This window comes from Struthio camelus, chromosome 2, assembly GCF_040807025.1.
Source record: "Struthio camelus isolate bStrCam1 chromosome 2, bStrCam1.hap1, whole genome shotgun sequence".
NCBI lineage: Eukaryota > Metazoa > Chordata > Aves > Struthioniformes > Struthionidae > Struthio > Struthio camelus.
The window spans coordinates 97,629,617-97,645,419 of record NC_090943.1 but is presented as its reverse complement, the minus strand read 5'-3'; the positions used below and the strand labels follow the sequence as shown (position 1 = coordinate 97,645,419).

General features: G+C 40.8%; 1 protein-coding gene across 6 annotated transcripts in view; it reads left to right on the top strand.

The window, feature by feature from the left end:
• The window catches only part of RNF144B (ring finger protein 144B), a 99,502-nt gene that overhangs the window by 21,753 nt on the left and 61,946 nt on the right, over positions 1 to 15,803 (top strand). The gene's annotated exons all lie outside the window — the stretch shown is intronic.

Here is a 15,803-nt window from a genome sequence, read left to right as displayed (position 1 = left end):
GAATGCAAAATAGAGTGCTTTTGGAAGGCTTGAGCTCAGTCAGGTTAACTCTATTCCTTCCTTGCTGGAGTAAATTAAGATCTATACTTTTATGCCATAAAAACTGGAGGTAACAGACCAAAACCCAATTCCCATTACTTTCCTATCCCAGTAGAGATAGAAAGGCTGAAGAAGTCTGTGTTTTTAATGAAGTTTATCAAGTCCACTGATATCTACTCGGCCATACAAACACCAGTAATTAGTGCTAATGCCTTTTCACAGAAATGCAGTGGTGGCTGCAGTAATCACAGCTAGATACTTTTTCTATGCTAGATATATAGATATGATTATCTTTTATCTAAAGCTGATAGCTCCCTGTTTGCAGCCTATTCAGCTAGGAGTGAGAAATTTTTGTGGGCTGAGGTAAAAAATAACCTTTACTCCAGTGCAAAACATACAGGCACACTCTCCAAGCCTAGCTGGGGAGTATATCTAGGACTGTGTCCCGATTTTTCCTCCCCTGCCTTTTATTTTATCTTCAAGGGACAGTTTGTCCAAAGATTCACAAGTAATGCAGGATCCTTCAGGCTCGTCCCAGCTATCCATGTAGGCCGTGCCAAGAGTCCATACTTATTTATTTTGGCTTGCGTATTTCCTCCACAGACCAATGTTTGCTTTCGGCTACATGACACAGTTTAAAAATACAACTGTAAAAAGCATTTGACTGATACTTAGGTATCTCATATGACACAGCAGCCAAAACCATGTTAAATCTCTTGCTGACATCCTCCTGATCTCTCACAGCTAGAGGAAACCAAGCAACTTGCCACAAGCCTTTACTTTTTTTGAGGAATTTTATAGCGCGTCCTGGAGCTACAGCTGTTCTGTCATGCTGAGGCCTTTCGGTAGGCGTAAGATAGGTCTGAAGGCATAAGTCTGAGGCAGAAATACTAATACTTCTAGATGGCTTCTTAAAGGCTCCTATAAAATCCACAAAACTCAGCAACACACTGGCTATTTCCGTTTTCTTAACTATCTGAATAAGCTTTGAAAAGCAGAAGTGGCCCAATGGAAAGTAATTATACCAGGACATTTTTGAAAAGTGGACTTGCTGAGAACTCTCTAATATGTTTCCTGAAAATGAACAGCAAGTGGCGTGCCAATATCTTTCAGAAAAGAGAAAATTTTTAGTTTCTAAAGAAGACACAGCATGGGCAATCACCCTATCCATCTGCCCCTTTGTCCGTCAGTCTTCCCTCTAATAACATTGGGACCCACTGGCCAATTTAGAGCAATTGTTCCCAGACTAGAAGAGGCAGAGCTCAGATCTAATTCATTCTGTTTGGCTGCAGCCAGTCATTCGTCAGTATAAATGCAGCACTAAGCCAGCAAGAGCAGGGAGGAGAAGGGTGGTGACTCTAGGAAGGGAGAAGACGTGGAGAGGAGGTGGCAGAGAATGCTGTGGGAGGGCACTGGGAAGAAGAGAGCTGTGTGTACGATGGAGAAGTTTAGGTATTGTATGGATACTGATGGCTGTTAGGGAGCTTGGGGGATAGGGTGGGATAGTAGCTGTATTGCCCTGCAGGGCTCAGGGACTGTGTGTGTTGTACTGTGAATGCTGAATGTAGGACATAATTCCATAGGAAACTGGACTTTCTGCTGGTCCCGAAGCAACTTAGATAATTGGAGGCAAGCTGCTTGGTTCTAGTATGGTTGTATTCTTGAGATACTAATAAAACTTTCAGTGAATAGCTCAATAACTGAATGCTTTGTCTTATTCCATAGATACATTTTCATCTCCGCAGAAAATAGAATTATTGAGGGACTGATGGATAGAAGGCCTGCAATTTATTGGGGAAGTGTGCTGGTAGGCATATCTACTCTGCTGAATCCATTGGCATCAGCACTGAATAGACAAAATGTTGAAAGAGTACCTAAGACCAGTGGTGATTTAAAAGCACCTACAGCTAAATAGATTTTTTTGTTTCCTAAGATTTATTGCTTATATATGTTTAGTATGAAACAAACTAAATTCAACTGAATAATATGACTGTAACTTTGTTAAGGGTTTCTATTGACAGTATAAATCATAAAGTAAATCTGCGTTGTTTTTATGTGCCTCTAGAATATCAGAATAAAAGTATAGCTTTCTGTGTTCGCGTTTCTTCACGATAGTTAAAGAGAAAGCTCAGGCAGTAGTTCTGCCAAGAAGGAACTTCAAAATCGAGCCTGTGAAGAGCTACAGTTTCAGAACGAATGAAAAGAGTTGTCTTTCGTTCCAGTATGCATCTCCCCTGCTGCTTCATGTAGAATGAATAGAAAAGGATACTTTTCTCTTACATTCACAAATGCAGTTGTTTAATGACTTTATACTGCACAGTGCAATATAGAAGAAGAGAAGTAAACAAAAGGAAGGTAGAAAGAAGGATGAGTAAGATTTAAAGAGCAAGCTGCAATGAACGTGGGAAAAAGAGGTAAACTACTTTGGTGCACTGTTTGGTAGTCTGAATCTCAGAGGCGCTTATCTTGAAAGTGAACAGTTGGGAACACCAGTAACTTCCTCCTTCGACAGTGTCTCTCTAGTTTCAGTAAAAAAGCTCCTCCTAAACCTGCTTGGTGGAGACTGCAGAGGGAACGAATATGTTAAACCCTGAGATGACTCGTTCTAATTACACGTCTTTTCAGTCATTATACCCTCTTTACACAGCAGCGTGTTTTTCTTTCTTTCTTTCCAGTCTCCTGATGCAAGATATTACAGGTATTACAACAGCTCTTGATTTTCCTCATCCCTTTAATATTTTCTGTTTCTTTAGCTACTCTGACTAAGTATTCTCCTATTTTTTTGACTACTCCCCTTTCAAGTTAGGGTAATATTAAATATAAAACCGTGCTTTAAAGTATTCAGTATTTGCTGCTGCTTCTTGAAGAGCCATTGAATAACTGGTCAGAGCTGGTTTTCAGGTAAACTTAGTGTGTTAATTAACCACTTGGTTCAGCAGCTTTAAGAAGAAGGTGGAGTACAGGAGGAGAGGTCTCCTTATCGGGCTTTTTTTTCCTGTGGAAAGCCTGGCAAAACTTGTCGGAGTGCCTGTGTGCTGGAGTTGCCTTGACAGAGGTTCAAAAGCTCACTAGAAACGGTCAGATTTATTTACTCATGATATTAAGAAGATAACTAATGCAGTTGTATGATTGCACTATATAGCAGTTTATGCTTTACTAAATAAAGGCTGTCTAATGCTCTGAGTGTTGATAACACACCATGTCATCAGTTAGACTTTCAGGTTAGGCTTTGCTTTCAGCTGTTGCTGGCTTTAATAAAGTTTTATCCAACAAGAGGGAATTTTCCTGTAAGGATGTCTGCAAATATAGCACAGTCCAGAAAAGGCTGAAGAACAGGGAGGTACACAAGAGGGCAGACTCCGTGTTCCTGTAGGGGGTGTCAGTATGATGGGAAGGGGTTGAAAAAAGGAGTTACTTGCGTGGTTGGGGCTGGCTGGGAAAAAGACAGATTAATTGTCCTCACTCAGAAAGAGGAGTCAGAAATGGAGGAGGACCTTTAGAGCCCGTGACACTTTGTGAAGGCAGAAAGATTCCCCGAGTCAACAAGCATGGCGAGGCAATGCTCAAGAGGAGATCTGAGCTTGCGGTGAGCAGAATAAGCCCTCTGTGCATGTTACGCCTAGTTTGCTCTGTCTGGTGGTGTTGAGAATCTACTATTTGAGTAAAAGCAGGCTTTGATAAAGGCAGTGCTGATGATTATCACATGGCTCAATTGGACTTTGAAAAGGAGAAACGTGTCTAGCTGAAGACTGGAGTAGCTGATCCCTTGCCATTGTTTGTGTTAGTGTGGTTTGGGACTTTGTATCTGAGGAGAGGTGGAGCTGTGTGTGCGCGTCTGCAGAGGGGCTGAGTCACTGTGTCACTCACCCACCTGCTGGCAGCTGCCAACCCTACTGATGGGCAGAGGGCTCCCTAGAGCCAGATCTCTGCATCCTTCTGTGTCCATGTTTTAGGAAGCTTATCAGCCAAGAGCTGTTATCCCAAAGTGGTCTGTGAAGCTCAGGTTGATTTCACGTTATTTAGAATCTCTGGTTTGTTTCTAGCTACGAGCTAGCATTAAAAGAGAGCTAATCCCTCCAAAAATATTTTCTTCGTATCATTTTTCAGGACAATCGCGTACCAAAGCTCTAATTACAGATGCCAGGGAAAGTTCTTCTCATTTGTGAATGTCAGTAAAATGGCTTCTTTGTTAAGAGTGGCTCACATTATGGAGGAAGGCTACAAAGCAAAATATAAACCCTGCCAAAAACACCTCCACTGTCAGGTGTTGACAGTATCTGTATCACGATTAAGCAAGTGGAGCACCCTTCTGATTACTAAAACAGGTTCTTCACAGACCTGTCTGTATAGTGAGGATTCGGGGCAGAGGAAGGGCAGGAGGAGAAGGGGCTCATGGCTGAACTGATAAAAGATGAGAAGGAGAAAAAAAAATCTCACAACCATTTTGCTTTAGTTAATCCCGTGCAGGAACCTTTGGCTTTGTGATGAAATCAGGTGACTGAGAAATGTTTGAGATCAGCTAATGTTGAAGTGTTTCATGTGGCTCTCAGGTCCGGAAAAGCGTTCTGCCCTACTTCATAAAATCTGTCCAAAAGCACATTTTTATGTTTTAAAATGACTAAATGAACAATTCTGGAAATAGTGAAAGGAAGTGTGTGGTCTCAGCTGTTAGTGTTTCTCAGGCATTAGATGTTACCAGGAACCATCCTGTGGTGGTGGCTGTGGCTATTCAGCTGTGTATATTCAGTTCTTACGGTGGGCCACATGCCAAGTGCCCTCTCTCCTGTAGCCCTCCAGCTTGAAGTGTTGCTGCTTCTTGTCCATGGTTTTCAGGTCCTTCACAACTCCTTGCTGCTCCCTTGTCTTCTCTTCTGCCAACAGTGTCAACCTGGAGCTTGTTCTCATGCTCTTTTATGCAGCTCCTTATATAAAAGCACCTTCTCTTATTACTCATAAGAGAAATATCCTCTGTTCCTTCAGATTCTTCACTTCCTCTATGACATCTATGTGTGGTCAGTCAACAGTGATGACTAATTATGGATCAGTCAAGAATTGCAGCTATTTATTTTCTTGATGGGGAGGAAAGGAGGCTGACAGAGAAATGCCAAATGTCCTGAATGATCTCACTGTATACAAAGGTAGCTTATATCATAGTGCAGTTACACTTTTCCTCCCTTACTTTTACTTCTTTTTTGTTTTACAACTCTTCCTGTTGCCTTTGATTGCAACTCAGGCTATGAGCTCTTTGTGACAGCACAGCTTCCTGCGTCTTTGGATGATGCCTAGCAGGAGGACCACAGTTTGGAGCAGGCTACAGGAAACCCGTAAGATAAAACCGAATGAGACCAAGCTACCTAATTAATTTAACTTACAGTCTTACAAAATACAACTGTTATCACTACTCCCATTCTGACAGTAGAAGTGGTAGCAGTCAGGAATTGTCAAGCAGGCACTAACGAAAGGAGTTACCTTCTGATAATCCTATGCACGCATTAATGACAAGCATAAAAATGTAACAGTCATGCATATTATCTTTCCAATAAAAGAACCCGGAATTTTATTCTTCAGTAAAGAATCCAGGAACCCGGAAGTATATACTAAAACAAAAACTGTTGGTTGGATACATTTCATACAGAAAGCCTGTAATGCAAAAACAAAATCAAACACCCTGGAGTGTGTTATATATTTCTATAGACAAAAAGATCATACGCTACTGCCATATTTGCAGTGGATATTTGGATTTTTATTGACTGAGGGGGAAAAAAACTATTCTAAACAAAAGATGTAAAGGTTTAGAATTTTTAAGAGTAGTTTTAGGCAGATTTTAGACAGGTACTGCAGGAGTGATTGGTCAGGAGGTTTTAGGAACTGCCCCCCGAAGTCTTTGAGCGGCAGAGATCATAAGATGCACACCTCATACATTGAAGAGTCAAAGGGAAGAAGGTGACAAGTCAGAGGAAAGAACTCAGGAGATGATTTGGAGATGAGATGTATCAGTGGGCTCCCATGAGCCCATGACTTCTCTGTAGGTGGGAACTGCAGCCAGGTTTCAGACCAGTGGTCCTAGCAGTCCTTATTGGCTTATTTTCTTCTCCTGCCATTGGTTTGGATTCCCCAGCATCCTCTGCAGGGGAGGCATTTGCTTCCCTCACAGCCAGAGGTGCAGCTTGCTCACCGTCCCAGGTAGAAGTGAGTGCGGTGGTCAACGATATAGGCCACATGCAGGTTACTCAGGGTTATTCTATATGTATTCGCAGCAAGTGATGTTAGAGATGAAATGAGGAAAAAAAAGGCAGATGTTAAGGTCCTGAAGTGGAGACGCTGGATGGAACTGCTAAGTCTGTAGACAGAAAAGTTAAAGTTTGTTTTCTGGAGGAGAAAGGAGTAGGGTTTAAGCACAAGCAAGATAATTGCAGAAGAAGGAGTAGGAAGAACTGAAGGTGATTTCTCATTGCAATTCTTCCTGAGCATGGTTATGGTCAGCGTTATCAAGGATATATGAACTGGGTGTAGTTAAATGTGGAAAAATGAGCTGTTCAAATTAGCACTTTGAATTCAAGCAGTTAGTTTATGGTATTTGTTTATTGCTTCTACTGATCTTCTTTAGATAAGGCAAGATTGATTGAAATATGCCGCACAGACACTTTGAAAGCTCTGCTTCTTACTGTGTGTAGTGAAACACAAAGATAACCATAAAACATATTAGCTGTGTACATAGTCACAGATCTTAAGAGTACCCCTGCAGAGTGCAGTGACTTATGCTACTTTTTTTTATGAAATCATCGGTCTAATCCTTGAAGCTTGGGAACTGAGTTAAGTGTTGTACTTAGCCTGATTTCTTAGGGAAGTAAAGCTCATGTGGATTACACTATTTGTCTGTCAGTCCCCTTGACAACTTTTCAAGCCATTGATGAAAAAAGGCAGGCAATGCTCCACGGTTTTACGTTTTTCTGGTAACATCCAGTCAGCAAATCTGCCTCATACAGTAGGCTGGCTAATCAGTGTGTATATGAGTCAACACAAGTCATAACTTGCATTGCCCCTGGTCCAGGGGAGCATTGTAAGGGCTTTCAGGGAGCTGGGGTTATTCTTTTGGTGGTAAAATTCAACAGAGTTTGAGAGACACAAATCCTTAGTAACCAGGCTTCGTTAACTGTGCCGATCACCAGTCAGTTTCCTTACATACGAGTTTAGAGCATAACATCTACTTAATTAATAAATCTTCATTCCTGAGGAAAACCGTGGCTTACAATACCTTCTGAATGAGGAAAGGCATTTTCTCATTGACTTTTTTCCCAACAATTTTTCTTTTTTTTCCTGAAAACACTTTCACAACAATCGAGCCCTTTAGTATTTTAATTTTATCAGCACCGTGTAATATTCTTACAGAATTTTCATTTGGAAAGATAAAATTTTGGGGCAAGGTTTTCTAGCCCACTCCAAAGATGGTAAAGAGGCGGTGGAGATCTTAGTCATCACTTTGGGGATGCTCTAACAGGCAGAAATCTTAAACATTGGTACAATTCAAGTAACACAGTTTGGGTGGTCTGGACCAGGACAGAGTGATGGATGGACCTCTTGGTCCACGTGGTGTCCAAACTCAAAACTTCATAGTATTTGCAGTGCTACACATTCTGGTTATCACTAAGTAACAAAGGATTTCTTAGGTGCTTGCTGCCAGTTGAAGCAAGCTAAAACAACCATCATGCTTTCTGGACACATGATCAAAGAGCTGAAGCTGACCCTTGGAATTTTTCCTGCACCATCACCATCTCCAGTCACTCTGTACTCTGCTGTGTTTAGTGGAAATGAACTGTAGCAGAATGTCTGTCTATTTTCCTGTAAAACATCCAATTTATTTATTCTTCCTACAGTGTTTTTCAATTCCATTCTCTCCCTCCTAATCCCATTCACAACAGAAGAAATGACATAATAGATCAACTGTTGGCTTTATGTAAAATATTGAATCAAAAGTGGTGAGTCACTGGAAAGAGATTTCCTACAGTGAACACACACACAAATATTCACTCAGGTCACAAAAACAAAAATGTTATCAATAAGGACAAAGGAAGTTGTTATGCTAGTTTTTAAACAGTCTTGATTCATGCTTCCTGTCACTTTGCTTGAAGGCAGACAAATTACTGTTCCCAAAAGAGCAGTAAAACAAAACTGCTAGAAACTCTTCAAATTGCTAAAACAATATAATCAAGAATGAAATCATAGTAGAAATAAGTTACCTCCTCCTGCTTTTCAAAATCTGTTTTCATGCACGAAGTTTGGATGCTACCTGCTACATACCACATTGTGATACGATTTTTTTTTAACCCAAAGACAAGCATCCATCATCATAAACGCTGTTTCTTTGACGTATTCTGATGATATCCATATTTCAAAAGGATCTCAGATGGGACTTCTCAGTCTTTACCAAGTAGTGCTAAATAATTTCTCTGAGGTTTGCTCAGTAGGAAGCAGCATATTTGTTCTAGTTCTGTCAACCCAGTGAGGTGCTTCCTGCTGCTTTCACAGTCGAAGCCTGCAGCAGCTGCTCCCTGGGACACCAGGAGGGTGGTGAGACATTTGTGATCACCAGTGAGAGATGCTGGGATGCTACATGTCTGTAGTCCACCACTGAGCTTGCTCTGCGCGAGGATACTGGGGAAAGCGATGGAATGCTCTATGTCAGCTTTTTGGTTTTTGCCGCTCAAAAACCCATGAAGTTAGACTATAACTTGAAAGGCTATTTTAAGAGCTGGTCATAGAAAGGAAAAAATCAGTTAGCAAAATATGTTATGTTGAAATAGCTTTTTCTTTTTTGTGTGGTTTTCATGCAATGTTAAAGATACTCTGAAATTGTGTATGATTTTTCCTCCCTTTCTCTTGCTTCTTTTCCATATAGTAAATGGAATCTGCGAGTGAATCAAAAGTTAGGAGAGAGACAAGAGATTGTTATGCTCAGTCTTTTCATGCACTTCATTTCATATTCAAGGGAGTCAAATAGTTTCCCTACCGTTGGCCCCTGATTCTCCTTTACCTTCAGGTTCTTTCATACTTCCTTGGTGGACTGCAAGATCCTGGAAACTTCTTACTATCTGCTTCCCTTAGAGAAAGTGGGAGCTGACCTAACTAGCTTAAGTCATGTGAGGAGTGAGAGAAGTCATAACTTTTTTTCATGCAAGTGGGTCAGTTGTTTCTTCTCTCTAAGTCCTTCTTTTCATCTTCCACAATGCAGCATCTCTGCTCCTATGACTGCACTGTAACTTGGGAGAGTGCCTTTTCTCCAGATTTGCAAAATGCAAGTGTGTAGACAATTATCCTAAGGATATAATGAGGGAGAAGAGTTAGTTATTTACAAGCAGGCGGAGTTCACTGTATGTATTTTCTTCATAATGCATCCTTGAATTCGTGTACCTTGGTCACAGAAAGATAAAACTTATGCAGTATACATGGATTCAGAGCTCACATTTCAAAGCTTTTTTTATAGCATATGATACAAAGTGATTCTTTATGGGAACAAATTTATTGATAAATTTTGCCCTTGACTTGTTTGTTTTGTCATACCACCGGAAATGCATACGTACATATAAAATGAAAAGGTGGAGGATATACCAAAATCTATTTAAATTTCTTCCTGATAAGTGTAAGGGAGTTAAACAGAGCCAGTAAATTTTCAAAAATGAAGTCATGCTTAACAAAAAGATGAGTTCCCTTGTCATTTCTTCAGTGACTGTAGATAGTAATGAAGCAGAAAACACTATTTACTTGGACTTCAGCAGTGTTTGGAAAAGCAAAGGTTTTTGTATGCTTCTTGCCCTTCTGCCCCTGCTAGGTCTTGTAAAACTTGTCTTCCTTTACCTAGAGATTGTCTTTGCCAAAAATGATATATATAGTTTCATAAGAGATTTTTAAAAAATTACTAGGTAAAAAGTATATATTTTTAATAAACTTATTTGGCACTTGAGTGTAAAAAACTCAAAAATAAACAGCACGGAGTTAAAAAACAAAACAAAACAAAACAAATCTTTTCAGGGCACCTGGAAAAATCCATATGTGATTTGCACGCAGCAAGCAATCTGCTTATTTTTGAGCTCCTGCTGTGCTAATTTGGGGATTGTTGAATTTAACAACCACTTGCTAGGTGGTGTGCGTTAAACATCTCCTTTCAAGGATATTGCTGTAATTCCTCTCTTCTCTGCTCTGAGTAGAGGAGGGAAAAATTTTTTGTCACTAGCTTAACAAGGGATCTGAGTACGGAACAATCCTGGATTTTGTTACTACAGCTGTGGTATGATCAGATAACTGCCAGCGAACAAGTGAGCGTATTTTAAGAAATTGCTGCTCCACATCTGGGAAATGCTAATATGTCCTTATAGGATGCTGCAGTTACGTAGGAGGCCAGCCTAAAACAGCAGGGTGAAGACAGGCCTACTCAAACAGCTCTACGGTGGTGTGCTGAAAGACTGGAAATCCTTAAAATGGGCTAACTCAATGAGATGAGATTATGTAGCCACATAATTAAAATCCTTAGGGAGTAAAGGATCTCTGGGCAAACCTTTTCTCGTCTGGTCTCAGCATAAATAGATGAGATGTAAATTAAGGTAAAGAAAGGCGGCTAAAATGATGAGGGGAACAGAGAAAGAGAGGGTGAAAAAACCCTCAAAGAATCAAGTAAGGGGAGGAATGTTGGAAGAAAGGGACAAATTCTCAATTTTCCCAGGTGGGTGTGTTTTGGTTCCAGAACTTCCAGGCGCAATCAGTGCGCTGGAGGAGCTCCTCACAACTTGGATGCTGTTCCTCACCCTGAGTTAATCAAAGAGGTAAGTCCTTATTGTGCCTAAATACTAAAGAAAAGGGGTAATGTCATATGTGAATGAGATATGTTTTAGCCCCACACCTCGGTCCTGTCTGTTGGGTGGCTGTGGAAGCCCCTGCCACTGACTTTAATTGCGGTAGAATTAGGTGCCTCATCTCTGTCTCATCTCTGACCTGTCCATCCCCCATGCTGGCAGATATAGTTAAAACAAGGTCTGGGCTGAAGTGCATCATTAAGCTGCACTCCCCCCCGGCTGTTTTTTAAGCCTTTTAATAGAGACACACCAGGCTAGGGCAATGCCATCACTTAGGAGACTGACTTAGGTTGGAATAAAGCTGTCTTCTAATATTTCCAAAAAAGGGCAGTGGAGAGTTTGAGGCAGGACAGAAGAAGCAGTGGAAATGGAGGAGTGAAAAGTATGTGCACATTTTTTTGTCATTACAAGGACAGGTTAGTGACCTCCTCTGTTACAGAGGAAGTTTCCTGTCCTGGCTGCCAGTACGGTTTTGCCCTCTCAGTTTTTAAATTGATTATGATTCTGATGTCTGGAGTCACTGCAATTCTAGGTACGTTACCAAAGCACTTGGTTAAAAGTCAACAGATTGTGTCATTTTGGGCACATAGCCAAAAAAGAAAAAAAAAAAAAATCTGTTCCTAATTTAAAGCCTGTGCCATGCTCTGGAGCTGGTTGTGAGCATGTTTAATAGAAGATAAGTTTATTTAACTAAGCCTTAAGTTTTTCCCCTGCAATCTTTATACACTCTTGTTAAAAATGTGTGCTTACTTTAAGAGACAGCAGAAAAAGAGGAAAGCTTCAGTGTCTCCTCTTTGTGCGTATGCAACATGGTCCTGCGAATGCTCGTTTATAAATTGCTCTTTTGACAGTTATAAATTCTCACCTTTTATCTGATCCACAGGAGACCTCAGCAGCTTGATATCAGTATGTATTACATATGAGTGTGAGAGCAAGGCAAGCTGGTTTTTTTTTTTTTTCCTGGCAATTCATGGTGGGGTGCTGGTTTAGGGGAAAGAATTGTTTTCAACAGCGTAACTACTTCCCTTAGCCAGGGAGTTGAACCCATTTGGGTAGAGCGATCTCCGAGTCCCTGAGAAGTGTCCTGCATGCTCTGCTGCCAGGGGACTGGAAGCAGAGCCATCATGTCCCATGACTGCTGTCTCTGATTGATTGGCATGTCACTAGCACAGGAGAAGGTGAGAGAAGGGATGACAGTAACCTCTCCTCTCCTGGGGTCTGAGGGACCTCTGTAAAGAGGTGGCCGAGCACAGGCTTTGTGTTGGGGGGTTGCGCTGCTGGCTCCTGGGCCGGATGTTGGTCATTCAGTGGCAACTTCCCAGCATTTTAGTTATGGCAGAGTCTTGTCAACTCACCTCATTTTCTTTTCCCTTACCGTTTCTTCATGTAACTGAGCAGCCCTAGTGATCAGCCAGGAGCCAGAGGAATTTAACAATTTCTGTAGAGCTTTTGCAGAGCTGTTTGATTGCTGGTGACAAAGAGCCCGCTCCTGACAGCGCTACCAGTGTAGCTCTGCTATGAACAGGGTTTCCAGGGGAGGTAAATATACTTGCTCTTAAGACTTGCAGGATCCAGGAAGCTGTCAAAGCCATTGACATAGGTCTTTCAGCCAAGATCTCTAAGCAGCCCAAGTACAGAGGTCCCCCTGGGGTAACGGACTGTCTTCTTACTGTTTTCTGGTGAGACTATTTTTCTTTCATCTGGCACTGTGCTGTATGGGACAAATACCAATAGCTAGTTTCCAGTAGGTCAGGAAGTACTTCAGATTATAAGCACAGGAAAAAATATCTGTAGAGAAGAAAGAGAGTTTTGTGGAAGCCATATGATTGTGTTTTGGAGATGGTCTGCTGTGTCAGCAAATTTTAATGAATATTGCATTTTGCTTTATTTATAGAGCAGGGTGACTACAAGTCACTTTTCCACTTTTCTTTGTATCTGCCTGAGACAAAGCCAAATGTTTTGAGGTAATAAGTATTATACATGTTCAGTAGACAGTGTGCCATCCCACTCACTTTTTTACTGTAAAAAAAAAAAGCTCTTTAGGCTCGTGCCCACTACTCTTCCAAAATAATTTAACTTGATTTATTTCACTTCAAAACACCTTACAATAAAGTTTTCGTATGTTTTAGCTAAAGCGAATAATTAAGATTTCAAGCCTGGTTTGTCAGAGAGTGACTTGCATACTAAGTCAGAATATTGGAACAATAGCGTTATTTAAACAGGAAAAGACGTGGTCTTGATTTTCTTGTAGCTATTCTGACTAAAGTTTGTATGCACGCAAAATACTACATAGCTCTGTATTTTTACACTGACATCTACTTTCTAGCATTCTCTGTGTGATTATATAAATATATATATAGATAGTGAATAGAGATTCTTTTTTAAGGCATTAGTCTCGTGAAGCTAGTGCAAACGACTTCTGGTGGTGGAATCCCCCTTTAAAATAGTTTCCCATTGAAGAAAACTATTCTTAGCCCATGACAGTAGGGGCCCTGTACTTGCAGCTTCAAATAGTAAAAGTATATTGACTGCACGAAACAATTTCTTTTTTTTGTTTTTAACATTAGCTATGTTGCACATCAAGATGTGTTCTGCTTGTGGTGTGTTATCTCTTACATATGCAAATACATTTTTATGTAGGCAAATCGGTAATTTTCATGTACAGTGAGTGAAGTGGGTATAGACAAGTTTTTCTCTGAGTAGGACTCGGGCCCTGGGTTTAGAAAGTTTGTCACAAAACCTGTTTTTGTTTACACCTATAGATAGCAATTTTGGGGGGCTATTTCCCTCTTATCAGTTGAATAGTTGTGAATCAGGGTAGTGACAATTTCTTTTTTTCCCTCAGAGGCTATTCCTAGTTCTTTGTCTAGAATAATAATGAAGCTGTTTGTTAGTTTTATACCAACTCAGTGTATTCATTTGCTGTTAATAGTATTCAGTTTGTGGGATGTGAGAGAGCTTTTCAGTGGTCATGCTATTACCTTTTTACCCAACTACCTCATAAATTAATTAGTAATTTTAGTTAATGCCAGGGTGGCTTAGTCATTTTGTAAGTATTTTGAATAGCTGCAGGGATGACACAGTAACTTTAGTAACCAACCTTTACTCTTATTCAGGCTATTAACTCAAGTGAAAATGCACTGTGATGTTGCATTTTGGTATGCATTATCTCAGGTCAGAGATTCCCCGACACCCAACTTCATAAGAGTGTCAGTTACTAAGTGTCCAAAAAATGAATTGTGTTTTGTATCACCGTGATTGAAGAAAATATTAAATGGGGAGGAATTAGTTTGTGACATGACTGGCATTGTGTGACATTCTCCACTAGTATTTTTTATTTATTTTATCTCTTGGCTAGAAAGGGAAATCAATCATTTCGGGTTGAGAGATTCACAGATTTCAGGTGGGTAGCAGTTTGATCATGACTCATAACACTTCACAAAAGTAGCTTGCCAAGAAGATATATTCCGTAAAATTATGAGGTAACTGAGTTTGAGGTATAGCTGGTAAGGAAAGAGTTTGAGGTATAGCTGGTAAGGAAATCATTTTGACAGAAGAGCTCATAATAGTCCAGCTCAGGACTTTTGGTGATGGCAATGGAAAGAATCATCAATGTCAATCATCTCAAGTGCTTATGGCCTGACCTCTGGTACAGCACCACATCAGCAGGGACTGCTCTTTGCTGTGAAGATCCTGGGTAAGCAGAGAGGTGAAGACAGAAGCAGAGGAATAGCCAGCTGTCCGCAGAGTATCAGTGAGTGATTGCCCTGTATGTAAAGCTATGGACCACAGGTTAGGACTTGCTGGTCTAGAAGTGAAATGCTTTAAACTTGAACATGTCGGCATTTTCCAGAAAATTAAATGCCTGAGAAACGTTTGCAGTGTTTCTCACCAATTCTGTGATGCTTAAGGGAAATCGGTGCTGCTGTGAACATGCAGCAGTTTTGCATGCTCGTGCAGTCAAATTATAACTCTCCTGCACAGAGATACATAGTAGGATGCTGAATAAAATAGCATGTGCTGTTTGCGGCTGAAGTTTCCAGAATTTATCAGCATTTTAATGGACTAATCTGGTTTTCATGATTCAAAAGAGCAGGCCCCCCTGGTAGCAAGCAGGACTGGTCATGCAACTGAGGGAAGGATGACTTAGCTTTTATCTGCAGTAGTTTCTCCTGACTGCTGGAGGCTACTGCAGTGAAGCTTCTGTTTTTGTTTTATTGGGCCAGCAAGGAGAAAGTATCAAACCAGATATCATTGCTGCCTTTGCTACTAGCTGAGAATCCCTGTTCAATTTCTGGACCATCCTCCCATTTTCCCTACACCTGTACGAGTGACTTGACTTCTTTCATCCTTCTCTCACCACTCTCTTTTTTAAGAGAATTGTGCTTTTGCTGTTGAAGTGCTGTGGTGCTGGACACAGGAGGAGAGAGCAGCTTTCTTGCTGTGTTTCCTCCGATGCGTAACACGAACCTGTGTGATGGAGGCATAGTAGCAAAGGCAGAAGTCACAGGAAGAAGAGCTGGTACAGAAGGAGGAAAAAGGGGAGTTAGTGAAAAAGACAGTGATAGAGGCTGAAGCTGGCTGGCACTTGGAAAAGAGATGGAAGATAAAAATCTAGCCATTGAAGGATATTCCTTTTCTGTTGTGGATTTGAACACAGCATTCCACATTTTCGCTAGTGCTCTTCAGTCTAACCAATAGGTCTGAAATCAAGCATTTCTTGTCTTCTGTCTAGGGCTGATCCCTACTGAGGATGAAAGTCTCCTTCTGCTAGGTAATTGCTCTACTAGCTCAAGTGGCAATGTCTGCGACATGGCTGTAGATGACCTAATCCGACTGATGAATAGTTTAGGGATAAAGATGATTCCACATGTTAGAATAGCTGTATTTTTTCTGGGTGCTATGCCCTCCTTCCTCAGA